The sequence below is a fragment of the Canis lupus genome, chromosome 38, assembly GCF_048164855.1.
Source record: "Canis lupus baileyi chromosome 38, mCanLup2.hap1, whole genome shotgun sequence".
NCBI lineage: Eukaryota > Metazoa > Chordata > Mammalia > Carnivora > Canidae > Canis > Canis lupus.
Window position 1 is genome coordinate 6148166 of NC_132875.1, and position 18964 is coordinate 6167129.

The 18964-nt window shown below is 48.2% G+C and overlaps 1 long non-coding RNA gene across 31 annotated transcripts in view; it reads right to left on the reverse strand.

Moving 5' to 3' along the window:
• Positions 1-1109: 1109 nt before the first annotated feature.
• The window catches only part of LOC140626990 (uncharacterized), a 70468-nt gene continuing 52613 nt past the window's right edge, over positions 1110-18964 (reverse strand). For 12 of the 31 annotated variants that reach the window (XR_012025959.1, XR_012025963.1, XR_012025965.1 and 9 more), the window contains 4 exons: positions 17141-17223; positions 16651-16746; positions 5023-9709; positions 1110-4583 (listed from right to left, as the gene is read on the reverse strand). This is a non-coding gene — a long non-coding RNA (uncharacterized lncRNA). Of the gene's footprint in view, positions 4584-5022; positions 9710-15941; positions 16107-16650; positions 16747-17140; positions 17224-18964 lie in introns of those variants that run through there. The other 19 variants (XR_012025944.1, XR_012025945.1, XR_012025942.1 and 16 more) reach the window with 15 other exon arrangements.

An 18964-nucleotide genomic window follows, 5' to 3' on the forward strand; every position in this document is an offset into this window, starting at 1 on the left:
TGTAGGATGGGCCGGAAAGGATGGACAAGGTGCTACAGTCATGACAACGCCAGGGACTCCCTTAGGGTTGGGGGAATGTGTCTCTTGGAAGGTGACATCTAGGCCGAGACCTGAACCCGGGGCTGGCAGACAGGCCTGGAGATGGAGTTCGAAGCCATGCTCACTACGGCGCTGCACTGGCTGTGCTGCTGTCATCCACAGTTTCCACGCGGGGACGCTGAGGCCCCGAGAGATGGAGTAACATGCCCAGTGGCAGGGTGCAAACCGCTGTGACTGACTGACCCCAGAGCCACACTTTCCCTGTTTCGTCCCTTCCCTGAGGGGTACTTGTGCCTCCATTCCGAATCATAAAAAGCACCTGGGAAGCCTTGGAATCCGAGGCAGATTCTCCGTGATCCTTCGAGATCAAGGTCCTGTCCTGGTGACGTGTAAGGGCTGAGCACCTGTTACCTGCCCAAGGGAGGTCGGGACTGCTCTCTGCTCTCGAGGTTCTTGGAAGACAAGCCAGGGCTCAGCTCAGGGCCCAGGATGGAGAGGCCCGGCCAGGCACACAGGAGGGGGCTCGGGCACAAAGTCGCCTCTTCCGGAGGAGACCTAGCGGCTGCAGGAGGCTGCCTGGCAAAGTGCCAGGATCTCCATGACCTGCCACGACAGGAGAAAGCAGAAGCACGGATCCAAGACTCTGCCTCGGTCCCTAAGTTGACATTTCCTGAGTGTTTAACTCATGGGTCCTGAGTACCGGATGAGGCACTGTGAGGACATTCACGGAGCACAAACCCATGACCACAACCCCGCAGGACCCGAAAACCTCCCTGCAGGGAAGCACTCAAGTCCATGAAACACCTGGAGAGCACTTGCACCCAGCCACCGGGCAGCACATGGAAAGGCACGTGGCGCAGGCAGGTAAGGCTGCGAGGGGGGGCTCCCGGGAGGAGGCCGACCAGATGGATGTCAGATTTGTCTTGGTTTATTTTACATGAACAAACATTTATTTAGTAGAATGAACAATAGATGAAAATTATAAGATATTTTAGGACACATGAGCTAAATTTACTTGAAAGATCAAAGGTAATTTTTAATGGGAAAAGTTGCATTTAAGTTGGAACTAGAGAGATAAGGAAAAGGATGGCAAAACAAAGTGAACTTTCCCCTGACATGGATAGCATATGAATAGACACAACAATGAAAAGAAAATACAAGTAAAGTCTTCCTTTTGAGGATTACATAAATAATTGATGAATTACTTATGGTTTCACTAACAAATACTTTTAACCGTCCATCTGTTGTGATCTTATGATTCTGTAGATTCTCTAAAATAAATAAAGTCCCATTCCTTGTATTTCCCCGCTTTTTTGAAATGTATGCTTTTTCTGAAATCTAGTGTATTATATATTTTTACTTTTTAATATTCATGTTTATTATTATTATTTATAGCCACATATTCCTGACCTTAAAAATAAATGATACGTTTAAAAAGAAAAACATTTTTTCATTGATCCCAATTGACTAGAATCAGCAGTTCTATTTGCTAATTTTGTTATCAACAAGGTCATTACTGGCATTTTGGTTTGAAAGGGTGGGGCAGGAGGGGAGAGAGCCGTGCTGGCAGGGAGATGGTCATGGATGTGCCACTTGCCCAGAGGAAGGCCGAGTGGAGGACAGAGAGTGAGAGCGCAGGCCCGGAACCCGGGAGGCCGGGAGCCCTCAGGCCAGGGAAGAGTGACTCATGGAAGGTTCTTGAGCAAAGCCCTCATAGGACAGCAGCAATGCATCCGAAATTGTAATAGTCATTCGTCTCTTGCGTGCGACATTTTGCAATATTCAGATGGTTCCGTGTACATTATTTCATTCGATGCTCCCAACCACCCAGCGAGGGACAAAGTGATCACTGCCTTCTGCGGCTGAGGAAATGCACGAGAGACGTTTAAACGACTTGCCACTGGTCACACATCTAAGGGAAAGAGCTGAAACTGGAGCCCGTCCCCTGACCCGGGGAAGGCGGGGATGGGGGGCACAGTACCAAGGGAAGGGCTTGGCTTGTGAAACCAGACAGACCTGAATTCGATGCCAGTTCCGCCAATTACCAGTAAGCTGTGCAGCCTGGGACAGATGATCAACCTCCCTGAGCCTCAGTTTTCTCATTTTTTACAATAAGAATCATCACAGTGTAGACACAGATGTGCTGTGAGGTGGACAATAACCATGGCCCCTGGCACAGCACGGATGTCCCCACCCAGGTCCTGAACAAACAAAGTTAGTAACCCAACTGCCCTCTACCCTTCGGGGGGAACAGTGAAGCTCTGCAGGCAGGTGGGTCCACCCTCATGACCAAGCCACATGGGCCCCACTTTCCACAAGGCTGAGGCCCCAGATGAGCAGTACATGTGCATCTTGGTGGTGGGTGGAGGGGGTGGCTGGACCACAGATTTGAGAAGCCATATAGCACACTTCCCCTCTTTCTTGACTAGGGCAGGCCTGGATTTTTTTTTTTTAAAACAAACAGGATTTGAGATAACAGCCCACACAAATGACTTCTTAGAAATCTCACCCTTGACTTATCATTTGGAATAAAAGCAATTTTTCATTCTGGCAAAGCTCTTTATTCTTTTTGGAACATTTTCATATACATTATTTCACTTGATCCTCACAACACTGAAAGGGAGACAGGCAGGCTTTACTGTTCCCTCTGAACAGAGGAAAAATCCACCGCTTAGGGGTGGGGGCGGGGGGCCCAGAGCTCTCCACTCCCTGCCCGCCCTCCCCTCCCTTTGTGCGTGCACTCAAGAGTCCACATCCACCCATTGAGGAGCTCCGCTCTGACGCCTGAAATCCTCCCCCTCCCATTCAGCTCCTGAATCATCAGAGATGCTCACGTGAGGCTCTTACAACCGGGGGGCATGATGGAGCAGTTTTGAAAAGAGACAGCTGCCTTGGACACATCCTGCAAGGGCGCTAAACTGTACCCTGCAATGGGGAGTGGGGGTGGGGGGTGTCCCAAACCCACCACCCTGCCCAGGGGCCCTTCCTTACAGCTCCACCCAGAAAAGCAGAAGACTCATTTGGAGTCAGCTCACCTGAGGCTTGAGCCTTCAACTTCAGCTCGAGAATTTCCGTAGGCCAGTCTACTCCTGAAGCCTGACCTGGCAATCCTAAAGAGAAGCTAGGACTGCCACCCCAGGCTGCAGATTGGCTCCTGGGTACAGGAGACCTTCCCCCCACCCCACCCCCAGCAGCAGAGAGCGGCTAAGGATGAGAGCAACAGCACAAATACTTACCACCAACCACGGTGTGTTCTAGGCACATAGGATACCTCCAGAAACACAACCGACAAAGCCCCCTGCCTTCCTTTGACCTATATTCTAGTGAGGGGAGACGGAGAAGCAAAAATGAGCAAAATCAATCAATAAATGAAGAAGCAGGGGAGGTGCTATGTGGTAGGTGAGGGAAGAGTGTCACAGGGTAAAGCGGATGGAGCACGCTGGGGGAAAGACAGGGAGGCACGCAGGTTACTATTTTAAATAAGATTGTCATAAGCTTTGTTGAGAAGATGACATTCGAGCAAAGAGTCGAAGGAATATGGCTATCTGGAGAAAAGGCTTTCCAAGCAGAGGGGACGGCCAGAGCAAAGGCCCTTGGGAACAGGGAGGAGGCCAGCGTAGCTGGAGCAGAGGACATGAGGGGGAGAAGAGGAAGAGATGAAGTCAGAGAGGGAAGGGGGCCAGGTCCTATGGTCACAGAGGGTTTGACAGGACATTGTAAGGAATCTAACTTTTACTCTGAGTAAAATGGGGGCACTGGGAGGCTTTGAAGCAGAGGCCTGAAATGACCTAACTCTTAGCAGTATCACTCCAGCTGCTCTATTGGGGACGGAAGGTATGGGAGGGCGCAAGAGGGACAGCTGGAACACCACCTAGGAGGCCGCTGCAGAAATCCAGGTGAGAGATAATGGAGTTTCAAAACCAGGGGCAGCAGTGCAGATGGTAAGAAGTGGTCAGCACCTGCCATATGGGAAAGGTAGAGCCAACATGACTCGCCAAGAGGTTGGGTGGAGGGATAGAGCAGTGAGAAGAAGAGGAGGTGAGGCAACTCACGGGGTCTGGGCCTGAGCGGTGCCATCAACCAAGAGGGGCAGGACTGCAGAGGAGCAGGTGGGTGTGGGAGGCGAGGGGTTCTGGGTTGGATGCCCACTGGATGTCCAATGGAGATGTCAAGGTAGCATGAGATTCGAGGCAGCTGCTGTGTCCTTGCTGATGACTGCTTGGACCCAGGAGCAGCATAGACATCCACAGCCCAGCCCCCCGAGGAGGGCTTATCCACCAGGCCCACGCTGTCATCACTGGGTACCCAGCTTTCCAGGCCTTGCCCCGTGGACCACTCTCTATCCACGAGGCAGCTCTGAAGGCTCGAAGGCCCACGGCACAAAAAAGCATCTTCAGACCAAAGCTAATGGTGTCCGGGAAGTCAGCATGCTGTCCTTCTGTCCAGAACAGCTCTGTCAAATAGAACTTTCTGCAGGGATGGACACGTTCTGTAGCTTCCCGGTCCAGCGTGGTAACCACTTGCCAGGTGTGGCTTTTGAGCACCTGAAACGTGACCAGAACAACTGAGAAACTAAGTTTGTCATTTTGTTCAGTTTTAAGTAATTTTTTTAAAGATTTTATTTATTTATTCATGAGAGACACAGAGAGAAGCAGAGACACAGGCAGAGGGAGAAGCAGGCTCCATGCAGGGAGCCCAACCTGGGACTCCATCCTGGATCTCCAGGATCAGGCCCTGGGCTGAGGGCGGCACTAAACCGCTGAGCCACCTCGGCTGCCCCAATTTTAAGTAATTTAAATCCAAACAGCTCCTGTGGCTAATGGCTACTATATGGGACACCACAGCGCTAGGTGGCCCTTACCACTCCAATCCATCAAGCAGAACTGTGCTCATCCTTCAAGGCCTCATTCCAAGGTCTCTAACCTTCTTTCCGTTCATGCAAAGAGGGAGACCCCTCTTCCATCCTCCCACAGTGTTTCGTACCTATTTCTCGTATCTCAGCATACAGGAATGACTTGGTTGCATTCCTGCTCCCCCGGCAGGCCGTGAGCTTCTTGCAGGCAGGCATTGTGATGTTCTCGTCTCTGTAGCACCTGGTCCTGGCAAAACGTCTGGCTCAGTAGGTGCTGAACAAGTCACTGTTGAATGCGTAGATGGGTGAACAAGGACAAGGGCACGTCTCACGCTTGTGCCCAACCCTTGTTTCTTATTTCTACTAAATGGAGAGGAATGTAGGGAAGGTCAGGGATGGGAGATCAAAAGCTGTTCAGCTTTCTCAGTGCCCTCTGCTTCCTCCCATGGGGCAGTGAGGGGCAGAAATGAGATTAGGACCAGGTTCAGAGCCCACCGCCCCCATCTTATTAGAATAAGTACCTAGGACAGAATTTTTTTTAAGGTTTTATTTATCTATTCATGAGAGACAGAGAGAGAGGCGCAGAGACACAGGCAGAGGGAGAAGCAGGCCCCATGCAGAGAGCATGATGTGGGACTCGATCCTGGGTCCCCAGGATCACACCCTGGGCTGAAGGCGACGCTAAACCTCTGAGCCACCGGGGCTGCCCTAGGACAGAATTTCTAACTCGGAAGCCAAAAGAGGGGAAAATATTTCTTTAAATGGATGATCATGACAAAATTGCATTTTACCCAGACATTTATGTCTATGTAAACAAAATGATTTTCTGCTTTATAGATAGATAGATATATCTTATATATATTAATATATATTAATATATAATAAAGATTATATATATATATAAAAGATTTTCTTTATTTATTTGAGAGCCAGAGAGAGAGCACAAGCAGGGGGAGCAGCAGAGGGAGAGGGAGAAGCAGGCTCCCCGTGAAGTAGGGAACCCAACGTGGGGCTCGATCCCAGGACCCCGGGATCATGACCTGAGCTGAAGGCAGATGCTCAACCGATTGAGCCTCCCAGGGGGCCCTGTTTTATATTTTATTGTCAGGAGTCATATTTGTGGCTTGTTCTTTAAATAAGTGCCGTAGCTCTATCTATGGCTAAGCTCAGTGCATCACCGAGAGTAAGGAAGCCCCACGCCGGTAGCACACTGCAACCCCAGGTCTGGGTCACCGAGGGTGTTCCCTTAGAGCTAACTGCAGGCCTGAGCTTCTCAGAGGGTAGCCTTATTCTTGAAAGCGGCACTGCTTTCTTCAGTGTTTGGGTATTTTGTATGTGGGAGGCATTGCACTGAGGGCCCATCCTGTTCACGAGAAGCTAGTACTCTAGGTGAGCATTGCAAGAGAAGGGATCGTGCTTATAGAAGAAACATAGGGCTTGGCTATAATTGTTAGGTTGGTAAATACTTATGTTTTCATGGATCAGACCTTGACTGGCAAAGACCCAATGTCTCTAGGAAACCAAATTAAGCCTTGAGAGAGATAAGAATGGGAAGGGGGGACACAGAGGCACTTGGAAAATGAGCAATAAAATGGAGGTAGATTGGGGGGGGCTGGAGGGAGGGGGAGGGAGGGGGAGAGAAAAGGAAGGGGGAAGAGAAAGGGAGGGGGACCGAGAGGAGACAGAGGTGGAAGGGGATGGGGGAGGGAGGAAGGATTGTGAGTTTGGGCCCAAGATGCCTCTGGCTGTGGTTATTTCTTACGTTCCAAACAGCTGGCCGAGTGTCCGGCGTTTTGGATGAGGCACCATGTAGGAGGGGTGCTGAGGGAAGCAAAGGGGGAGGCACAGAAGATGGGAACCCCCTTCAGTCCCCTTGGGGTGTGGCTCTGGCATCCAGTCTCCTGGCTTCACACAGGCCAGCCAAGAGCACAGCCTTCAATGCTCAGAAGCCATTGTATGAGGTGGTTCTAAGAGGCCCCCCTGATTCCCAGGGGTTCACCCCAGAACCCAAGGACTTCAGAGTCCTTGCTTATAAACCTGAAGAACCACACATCGAGAATCTCCTCTTAAAAAGGAGTGGTGGGGATCCCTGGGTGGCGCAGCGGTTTGGCGCCTGCCTTTGACCCAGGGCGCAATCCTGGAGACTCGGGATTGAATCCCACGTCGGGCTCCTGGTGCATGGAGCCTGCTTCTCCCTCTGCCTATGTCTCTGCCTCTGTGTGTGTGTGTGTGTGTGTGTGTGTGTGTGTGTGTGTGTGTGTGTGACTATCATAAATAAATAAAAATTAAAAAAAATAAAAAGGAGTGGTGATCACTTGTCAAAATGGAAGTGTTAGCTGGAGTCTTCCTCCCAGAAGAGAAAGGAAGAGCGAGGGAGCAGGGAGGATGGGCCTTGAGCATAGACTCTCATGGGGGAGCAGGATTGCAAAGCCCTCCACGGCCCTGAGATCTCAGCTCCACAGACAGGCTCTGTGAGTGCTTGGCCTTGTGGCCTGAGCTCTGCCTCCCTGCAAATACCCATGTTGAAATCCTAACCCTAGTACCTCAGGATGGGACTGTGGAAATTCAACCTCTAAAGAGATGATGATGAGGCACCTGGGTGGCTCAGTGGGTGAAGCGTCTGCCTTTGGCTCAGGTCATGATCTTAGGGTCCTGGGATCGAGTCCCAAGTCATCAAGTTCCCTGCTTAGCAAGGTCTGCTTCTGCCTCTGCCCCACCATGCCTCACTTGTGCTTTCTCTCTAATAAATAAGTCAAAACATTAGAACAAAATAAAAATAAAAATAAAGAGATGATGATGTTGACATGACAATGTTAGAGTGGCCATGATCAAATCTGACCCTCAACCTTATTAAGAAGAGGAGAGCAGTACATGCAGAGAGACCCCTGAGTGCATGTGCACAGAGGGATGACCACAGGAGAGGGGTAGCCACAGGAGAGGGGTGGCCACAGGAGAGAGTTGGCCAGGTGAAGAGGCAGCAAGAGGTCAGCCATCTGCAAGCCCAGCAGAGAGTCCTCGAGGAAACCAACCCTGTCAGCACCTCACTCTCAGACTCCAGACTCCAGAGCTGAGAGAAAATAGATTCCTGCTGTTGGAGCCACCCAGGATATGTCATGGCAGCCCTAGCAAATCCATACAGTGGGGATAGGCGCTCATCACCCGGCCTGAGGGAGGTCCCAGGAGCATCTCAGCTGCAGCACACGTCCCTGAGCCACTGTGCTGTGGTCCCTCCAGCAGCCCTGACCCCAGACTGACCAGTCACTGCAAGAAATTAAAGTTTGAGTCTTTCCCACACGCTAGATATTTTGCTAGGTTGCCTTCTCATCTATCACCTCACATCATCATTAATATACACCCAAGGCTTTAAGGAGTGAATGGGTTTCCGTGAGGTCACCCAACTGGAACATGCTAGACCCAAGGTGGAAGCCCGGGCCCTCTGATTCTGGAGTCATCGTTCCTTCCACCATCCTTCCAAGGGGCCCCCTGAAGTTTATAAAGACCAGGGATGTTAGGGACTGCGTGCCACACTCTCTTTCCAAAGTCCCAGAACACAGTCACCCCTAACCCTTCACTGAAGAAAGGTCAAAGTTCTGTGACATAGGGAAAGGAAGTATTTATTGAGTCCTAATTCTATTTATACTGGACTTTCTAAGCCAAACCCTTCTCTGACCACCCTGCCCGACTTAGTAGCTAATTAAGAGTCATCTACAACCCCAAAGATATTACTGAGGAACAGTTCAAGAAAATATTACAGTTGACCCTTGTGCAGTATAGGGGTTAGGGGAGCTGACTCCCCACCCTCGATCTGCCCACACAGTTGAAAATCTACATATAAGTTCTGATTCCCCAGAAACATAACCACTAAGAGCCTACTATTGACTGGAAGCCTTACCAATCATATCAACAGTCAATTAATATGTATTTTGGATGTTACATGTATTCAACACTGTATTCTGACAATAAAGCCAGAAAAGAGAAAATGTAATTAAGAAAACCATAAGGGAAAATACAGTACTGGGCTATATTTCCCAAAACAAATCCCCATATTTAGTGGATGTACACAGTTCAAACCCATGTTGTTCAACAGTCAGCTGTATGACTTTCTGGACACTAGGCTACTTTTTTCTCCTCGGCCGAGCCTGCCAAGCCCAACTCTGTCTGGAGCTGCTCGTCAATATCTATTTTTAATGGGATATATTTATAATTGGATGTATTTATAACCTCTTCCTCACGGGCACTTGTTTTCCTTCTGGAATCACAGAGGCATTTTCACAGATTGGCTTTGACAGCAAAGAAGGGACTAGAAACAGGTCCCGAGTGCTCCAAGACACCTGCTGCACTTAGTGAAGAAAGGTGCTTCACCACTGGTGCCGGCACCTACTTCTACAAGAGACAGATGGCTCCTGGGAGGGACGGAGGGCTTCGGCTGAAAGGCTCAGTCAGTGCCGATAGAAACCGTCGGTGGCCATCCCTGGGGCTGAATCCTGCTTGCCAAATCCTCCTCGGGTCTCTGTTGCATGCTAAGCACAGATGCCCTGTTCAGATCCAGTGTTCTTAGCAAAATCACACAATTATCCAAATTGGGAGACATCTCAGAGGTGGTGCGATGGATTCCCTCACCTCAGGGAGGAGGGACGTGATGATGCCCGGACAGGGAAAGCGACTTGTCCAAGGTCAAGCAATGGGTCCTCGGCAGACAGAGGACCGGGCGGTTCCCGAGTCTGAGGCCAATGGCCCCGATGTCCTGGGTAGCCATCAGAACCTCAGAGAGTATCCTGTCCAAGCTGATGCACCACACTGGGAAAACCACACGCACATCTGGAAAGGATCCATAAAAAAAAAAAAAAAGTTAAATAAATAACCCAAATTGACGAGGGATGGAAAATCGATGTTTAAATTAAGTAGCAAAGATTCCAGCTGGACATAAGGAAGCACTTTTTAGCTGCCAGGGTGATAAAATATCAAAATGAGCAAATCAAAGGAAAACATGCTGAGAACTTCTCGAAAAGACAGGAGAGAAGCATCTGTCTTTGATCGCTGAAGGGTCACCTGCCCCCAGACGGGGAGCTGCAGCAAAGAATCTCTCCATCCCAGCCAGCTCTGTTAGAATCCACTTAGGTTTCCAAGTGCCTTCTGGAAGCCTCTGGCCAAGCAAGCTGCTGTTGCTGAGTTCTGCATCACTGATCCCATCATTTGTTTGAAATTTCCTCTGAAGACCACTTCTTCACCCTCTTGGGTTTTTTTTTTTTTTTTAATTTCAAAAAGCCTTCATATTAAACGTCTTTGTGAGGGGCCAGAGCAGAATCTGGAATGCCTGAATCTCAAGCTTTGGGATTTTTTTTTTTCCAGAAGTGACATGCTGAGGGATTAGAGTCTTGGCAATAACTACAGGTCCAGGCAAGCAAAAGGTCAAGTGCAGGGCGAAGTTGGTTGACAGACACCATAGATCTCGACAGGCAGGGTCCTGGAGATCAAAGCGACATTATCAAGCACAGCTGAACTCTGACCTTAGCGCAAAAAGGCCATTTGCTTTCTATCCTTTTTTTACATAATCTAAATATAGGTCACCTGAAGTTCAGGAGACACGTCAGAAGCAAATGAGGTCAGAGGCTTGACAACAGCAGGGTGGGAGATGCTAGGATGACCTCGCGAAGGGGCAGCCACCATTCCTGGCTCCTTGGGAGTCCCACTCCTGTGGGACCGCATCAACACCCCAAAGGACCCTGGGTACATGCAGAAAGAAAATTTGTGGCATTCAAGGGGCATCCACCCACAATGATGAGATACCCTTGTGTCTTCAGGAACTGAGAAGACCCCAAACTTCCAGGTTATAAAGGGGGTCCTTCCTTTTGTCTTTCCTCTCTCTTCAAAAGGTACCTCTGTGATGTCCCTAAATAGATCTCATCAACACATCCATCCTCTCCCATGCTCCTCCTTCTGGGACCCAGTTCAGTCTCGGGTTCTCACTGAGATCCCCCCACTGGTACACCTGTCTCCCTTGGTGCTGCTCCCCATTGGCAAACACTAGCACTGGCCAACCAGCCTGCAACTTGAAATGATAACCGTTGGTCTATTCTGGATGAATCTCCATAGCCATCAACCTTACGAGCGATAGACCCTCACATCTCAGCAAACGGTCACTTGCTCAAAGTTGGGACGGAAGGCACGTACATTATGACAAGGGACCCGGGAAGCACAATAACCTCACGGGCTTCCACGTGTTCTCAGACACGTGCCTCGTTCTGGGCTTTGGCTTTGCTTTTGGTGTTCAAAGATTTCGGCCAAAGTCCCACACACACCACCACCACCGCCAAAGATGTTGAGGGGCTCACAGGAAACAAGTCCCTGTTCTGAGGAATCATGAAGTGAAGCCATTTGACTGGACTCTAGGACTTGTCCTGAAATCCCAACATCCTGCCGATGTCACCTTGTTTTGAGTCCAAAGAGAGCAGATCGTGTAGATCTGATTTTTCTTACCGTTGCAGCCTGTGCTGAGTTGGGATCCTGCTTACGTTTGCACCAGAAAGACTTTAAGAAAAAAAACTACTGGTGCTCCCTCCTTCCCCCCCCCACCTCATCCCAGTAGAGAAGTCTTTCTAGATGAGGGTCGTGTGTACAGGCGAGCACATGTGTGCACACAGCACGCAAGTCACAAATATGCAGGCTAGTGTGGGGCAAGTGGTCAAATCCTTCTTTTGAAGATGACTGAGCCATTTTCAAGAGATTTCTCAGACAACCCCACAAAACTCCAGATAAACAATGTCGTGCTCACTTGAATCGCCATGAAGCCACGGGCTCCTTGAGGGCAAAGGTTCTATCGTGATCCGGGGGTCCCTGCCACCTAGCCCTGTAGTCCTCCAACAAATGTGTTTGTGAATGAATTCAAATCACTCCCTTCTTCTGGAAACCATCTCTAGCCACAAGGAAGGGCCTCCTTTCCTGAATTTCTCTAGCAGCATCTCTCACCCGTCCACCCCACCGCCAGTGCCCAAGTCACATCCTGACACCTAGGAAAACGACAGCAGAAATTTCCAGAGCTACAGTGGAGTGCTACATGGCCAGTCGTGTCAAAGCCGACTTCCTCTTCAGCACTGCCACTCCACACCAAGTTGCTTTCCCTTGTTGTGGTGTTACCATGAATTAAAAGCATAAAGCAAACTCTAAGTTTACAAAGCATCTTTAAGAAATGGATTTTATTTTAGAGGAAGTGGTGATCTAATCACCACCACATCCATGACCCTCTGACGGGTGTGAAGGTCTACTGTTTGGGGCCACCTGAGTCAAACATGGGCTCCTTTGGGGCTTCTCCATTGCTGCTCTAGCTCCTGTCGCAAGAAGCCACGCTCCGATATCCTAGAACAGGGCCTAGCAGTTGGTAGCCATTAACTATTTCTCCATTTCCAAGGAATGAGTAAATGTGTAGATGAATGAACGATGTGCTGACATTTTCTGTGCTGCTGCTAGAAGCTCCAGCCCTGGTGAGCTGGGGAGTCAGTGTCCCATGAGACGAGCCAGTGGTTCTGGAACTACTGGAATACCAGCTTTCCACGCCGGACGTAGGGCCTACCCGCCACCTCCTTTTTGTGTACCCAGTTTCGAGATGTAGACCCTGTCACTGTACCTCCTCAACCCCAGGCTCAGGTGTGAATGACTTAGTACTCTTGGCTGCATGAGACAGGAACTCAACTGGAATTTTCTTACACAGGAAGGGTCCCCGTGTGAAGCCATGTCCTTCTCAAGTTGCTCACGGCTTCTGTCACATGCCCTCCCGACACCGCTAGCCGGCCTGGCCCCTCCAGCCTGGGGATGCCCATGGCTCCCCCTGTTACTAGCCAGTCCTACGAGCTGGACCTTTCCTTGTCAGGTTCCCTAAATCCTACCTGTATCATGATAAATAGTCCCTGGTTTTTTTTTTTAAGATTTAATTTATTTATTCATGAGAGACACAGAGAGAGAGAGGCAGAGACACAGGCAGAGGGAGAAGCAGGCTCCATGCAGGGAGCCCGATGCAGGACTCAATCCCAGGACTCCAGGATCATGCCCTGGGCTGAAGGTAGGTACTAAACCGCTGAGCCACCCAGGTATCCCAACAGTCCCCAGTTATTAAATCCTACTCAGATATCCAGTGCGGGGTGCCATCTCTTTCCTGATGGGACCCAGACCCATATATCCACCCTGGTCTCCTTTCTGACCCAGAATAATCAAACAGAAAGTTCCCAGGAGGTCTTTCCTTGCATATAGTAGTTGTTCAATAAATATAAGATTAAAACATAAAATCATGTCAATAATATAACTAACCTCCATCTTTTCCAGTTACAAGTACCTAGATGATTTCCCCTAACCTCAAACGTTAGGGTTACACTATGCAAGATTTTAATAAATAAGACTCTCATTGCAAGTTGCTAAGTTATCTATTTCTTACTAGAACCATCGTTCTGCACCTTGGCTACATAACAGAAAAGCCTCATGCTTGAACACTTTTATACTAAGCCCTGGGCCCATCCCCCCAGTCCTGATTTAATTAGTCTGGAGTGGATCCCAGACACTGGCAATTTTTTAAAGCTTCCCAAGTGGTTCTAAAGGGCATCTAGGGTTGCAAATCACCTTTCTTGGCAGGACCCACCTTCTCCTTCCCACGGGTGATAAATCTCTGCTCTAGCCATAATGAGGTTGCAAAGGTGAAGAAAAAAACTACAGACAATTGGAGGAAAAGATACTAAGGGAAGTATTTCAAAAATATTTTTCCTCTTAAACATAAATTTATTGAATAAATAAAATGAATGAAATGGCTATAGCACTGAGGTCACAGTGAAAAACCCAGAGCTCAAAGCCTTGTTTTAGGATCAACCCAGGCTTCACACTTGAGTCAGTGAGGAGATTCAGAAGTGTTTGCACTCTTGTCCCACCCCAGACCAACTGTATCAGAATCTCTTAGGTGGGGTCCAGGTGAGAGGTTTTTTTTTTTAATCTCCCAGAAGAGTCTAATATGGCCCAACCTAAAGACCATTAGTCTAGATGAGGTGATTTCTTTAAATACCTTAAAAATTACATCATAGATTTTTCCTTTTTTAAAAAAGATTTTATTTCTTTAGAGAGAGAGAAGGTGCAAGCAGGGGGAAGGGCAGAGGAGGAGGGAGAGAGTGAATCTCGAGCAGACTCCACACTGAGCGTGGAGTCCAACATGGGGTTCCATCTCACAACACTAAGATCATGACCGGAGCCTAAATCAAGAGTCAGACACTCAACAGACTGAGCCACAGAGATGCCCTGATTTGTCCATTCTTTTAACACAAGAAGAAATACCAATTTTTTTCATAGAACATCTTGAAATCTTGTTTATAAGTGCTTAAGTGGTAAGTCTAGCTAAGAGTTTTAGTTGCACTGGGGCCAATACAGTGGGCTGAACATAAAACAGTAAGTTTACATGGCTGGCTGTCATTCAGTTGGTAACCAGATGTCTGTAGGTTAATGCTGGCACAGGTGTGTGGATGTGCCCTCAGCCAAAACACCATAGCTCTCCTGGACACATGGTCCCCAGATGAAGCAAGTTCTGTGAAACATTTCTCTGGGAGATATATGTATCACCAGCTAGAGGTTCACAGAGAGTGTTTCCCCAAAACAAGGTGAATCAAAGGAGTGTGCAAGGTTCCTGGAGGAGAAACAGACGGCCAGCCTGTCAGGCCAGCAATAGAGAAGCCACAAAGGAGCCCACGTTCAGCTCAGCTGACCCCAGACAATAAACTCACACCAGTCAGAGGCTCCTGAAGAAAAGCATTGGTGCAGTGGTGATTAAATCACTGGTTGCCTTAAAAGGAAATCCATTTCTTAAAGGTACTTGGTAAACCTACATTTTGAAGTGTGCTTTTAATTTATGGCAAAAGTACAAAAAAAAAAAAAAAAAGAAGCGATCTAATGTGGCACAAGGGGGCTAAATGAGAGTCTGGTCTGGACACCTAATTTCTTCATGTCAGATTCGACTAGTTTGGTGCTTCTCAACCCTGACTGCACAGCAGAATGCCTAGAAAGGGTGTTAAAACATGTGGATGGGTGGTGAGGGGGGCAGGCATTCTGATTTAATTTGCCTGGAATGCTGCCCAGGCATCCGTATTTCTATAATATCCCCAAGGGAGTCCAGTGTTAGGACCAAGTTGAGAAGCCCAGCAGCCGCTGTCCCTGGCATCCCCTTGGGCTTGAGAGGCCTACCTCCTGGGAGTGCAGGAGCAATTAGAGGAGGAAAGTAATCGATGATTGATACATCCCAGGATCCCACTCAAAGCTAACTACTTTGCCTCATAAGAAGGTTATTCTTTCTTTTCTTTTCTTTTCTTTCTTTCTTTCTTTCTTTCTTTCTTTCTTTCTTTCTTTCTTTCTTTCTCTTTTAAGGAATGTATCTATCAATCAAGCAAAAAAATCTAAAACAGGGGATCCCTGGGTGGCGCAGCGGTTTGGCGTCTGCCTTTGGCCCAGGGCGCGATCCTGGAGACCCGGGATCGAATCCCACATCGGGCTCCCGGTGCATGGAGCCTGCTTCTCCCTCTGCCTGTGTCTCTGCCTCTCTGTCTCTCTCTGTGACTATCATAAATAAATAAAAATTAAAAATCGAATCCCACATCGGGCTCCCGGTGCATGGAGCCTGCTTCTCCCTCTGCCTGTGTCTCTGCCTCTCTGTCTCTCTCTGTGACTATCATAAATAAAAAAAAAAAAAAAAAAAAAATCTAAAACATCTTCAAAATAGGTTCCTCATGCTGTGCCTCCGCCATTTTTTACTGATCTGAGACAATGTTCAGCGGCCCTTCCCATAACCCAACCTCAGTGCACATAAAGAACTGCCAGGTTGGATAAGTGGTGTTTTCAATGTGTCACTAAAAGTGTTCTTGATCCCACTTCAACCCTTCCCACTGTCCTTCAGACATTTGGGCTGCGTGCCCATGTACATTTTCACAGTTGGCCTTAGAGGACTCATTCTCACTTCAGTTTGGATTTGTTGCCTGGAGGCCCCACCCAAATCCCATTTCCCATGTGCTGGCTGAACCACTAGCATGGAAAAATATAAAATACCAGAGCTGGAGTCTCTCCAGCCCATGTTATGTCAAAAGAACGGAGTCCATGTGAGCCTCACGGGGCCCCTGTCCTCCCACAGCCAGGGAGCCATCCTGGAAGCCCACAGTGGATGGCTTCAGCACTTCACTTCACACTATCTAGTGTCTGATTCCAGCTGTGGAGAACCAAAAAAATAAAATAAAATAAAATACAAGGAAGCACTCATTCAAGGCCAGATTCCAAAAGCAGAAGTTCTGAATCAAACCAAACTTCTGGACACTGGTAAACCACAAAATTGAAACCGGGATAAACGCAGTGATGTCTAGACACCGGTCAGTAAATCTCCAGGTGTGTAGACCAAATTGTTCAGTTAGTTGCTTTAACCAACTCCCTCCTCGTGGCAACAGAGACTTAGCTTCTGTGTATTAAAACTTATAAACAATTGCTTCCCCACCTGGAAGCTGAAATGACCATTGGAAAACCACATCTTGGCAAAACGTTTGATCTTTGGCTCAAGAGATCAGATTGGTTTTCGTGGTGTAGACTCTATAGCCTGGAGAACTATTTTCAAGTCGTTCCAGCTCTGCAGAATTACAGTTTCCATCAAAATTTTCTCCGTGTGGGAAAGAATGAGGACGGCCACCCAGGTCTTTATTTGGGAGCTGCCTGGAGTTTCCACTTGCCCACGGACTCCCTATTTTCGAGATAAAAAATCCTACCTCATGGGGACATTTCTTGAGTTTTCGTCATTATTCATCATTAAATTTGTCCAGAACCTTCACACCAGAAGCAGAGACAAGATGGAGACAGAATGCCTGGGAAAAGGTCAGGGACAGATTTAAACACATCTCACTAAGCAAGTCAGCCCGAGTCCCTGCTATCAAGCTACTACGCCAGCTGTCACCCACTATATCCTTACCCTGGCCCCACCTGCCCTCTGCCTGGGGAAATGTCCAGAGGAACCTCCAACCCTACAGAACAATGAGCAAGCATTGCTTCCAGCATAGGCTGCCCAGGTAACTGGCGATGCAGAATGCCAGCTGGAGATTCTGAGGCCAGCAATGGGCACGAGGTCACACTCAGGGAACACAGGCTGGTGATGTCACACACTAGATTGGGATGTTGGGTGCCTGCAGACACTATGCTATCAGCACCATCCAACTCTGTAACACACAGGTGAAGACGGTAGGGGTTTGATGTAAGACTAACCTTGGTCCAGTTCCCAAGGCCTCTGTTCTGTCCAGGGAGACCTTGGGCAAGTCCTGCGACTTTCTGATACAAGACTTCTTCCTCTGTAAAATGAAGAAAGTCCACTTACTTTATAGGACGATCATGGGGATTAAGGCAGTGTGGATGTTGAAACACAAAAGGTGGTCAAGAAATTACAGTCATTTTTATTATCCTGTATAGGTGGCCAGAACAATCAAGCAGTAACCAAGCCTGTCCCCCTAACTGAAATGTTCTCGGAGCCTTAGCTTGTGTATTGACTTAATTTTTTTTCACTGAGTGATTTTTGCTCTTCAAATTATACACCAAAACGGGTGTGTGGCACAGACCAGGGGCACCAGCTCAAGCTAACATGGAAATTGCCTGGAAAACAAATGAGAGGCACAGCCTCAAATGGCACATAAGCCTGATTCATACCAGCAAGGGCAAGGTCAATGTGGCTCTACGAAGCATCCTCTCTAAGGATAGTTTAAAAGAAAACCAGTCTTATAACTTCCAGATACAAATTAAAAATGACATCAGGTTAAGGAAATGGCATATAACTGTTTTTCAGAGGTTGCCTTAGGAGTTACACTGAAATCTGGTTAGCACATCCATTCTTTTTTTAAATTATTTTTAAAGATTTTATTATTCATTTGAGAGAGAGAGAGAGCAGAAACAAGGAGGGGGCAAAGGGAGAGGGAGAAGCAGACTCCCGCTGAGCAGAGAGCCCATTGCCAGGTTGGCTCCCAGGACCCTGAGATCGTGACCTGAGCCAAAGGCAAACACTTAACAGACTGAGCCACTCAGGCAACCCCCCTCTTTTCTTTTTTTTTAAAGATTTTATTTATTATTTGAGAGAGAGAGAGAGAGAGAACATCAATTCTTAATACATGAAGGGTGGGGCACCTGGGTGGCTCGGTCGGTTAAGGACTGACTTTGGCTCAGGTCATGATCACAGGGGGCCTGGGATAGGGCTCTGCTTGGGCTCCCCACTCAGTGGGGAGCCTGATTCTCCCTCTCTTTCTCTCCCTCTCCCTTTGCTCCTTCCCTGTCATTCTTACTCTTTCTCTCAAATAAAATCTTAAAAAATAAAATCTAAAAAAAAGAGAAAAAATGGGGATAGTACCTCCGCCTTCCTTCAAGGACTGAAATGGGGCCTATAATGCACACAGGAAGTGCTCCCAGTCAAGGTTAACTGTTGCTGTCCAGGCTGCAGCTTTGTTGCCCCTTTCATCCTGTCATTCAATGCCTGAACCATACCTGTGCCAGACAGGGCCTTGAGAAGAATACTGCACAAGCCCAGTCCCTCAAAATACTCAAAGACTCCAGGGAAAGATGGACATGTAAATGTGCTCTCATACAAAGTGGCAACTTCTCTAACGGAGAGCTGGACGAAATGCTACAAGGAGCCCAGAGGAGAGCCAAGCAAGGCTTCACAGAGGACATAAGCTTTTATATGGGTTTTAAGAAATGAATAGGGATTGGTCTGGCAAAGGGAAAGGGTATGCAAGACAGAGCAAATGGCATGCATGGAAGCCTGAGTTAATCAACAGGTGTTATGCACTGAATTGTGTTCCCCCCACCAAATTCATATGTTGAAGTCCTATCTTCTGGGCACCTGGGTGGCTCCATTGTCTGTCTTCAGCTTAGGTCATGATCCTGGGGTCCTGGGATCGAGTCCCATGTAGGCTATTCCCTCTCCCTCTGCATCCCCCACCTTGTGTGTGCACACATTCTCTCCCTCTCTCTCTCTCTCTCTCTCTCCCAAATAAATATTTTTTTAAAAAGTGAAGCCCTATCTTCCATTTGATAGTATTTGGAGGC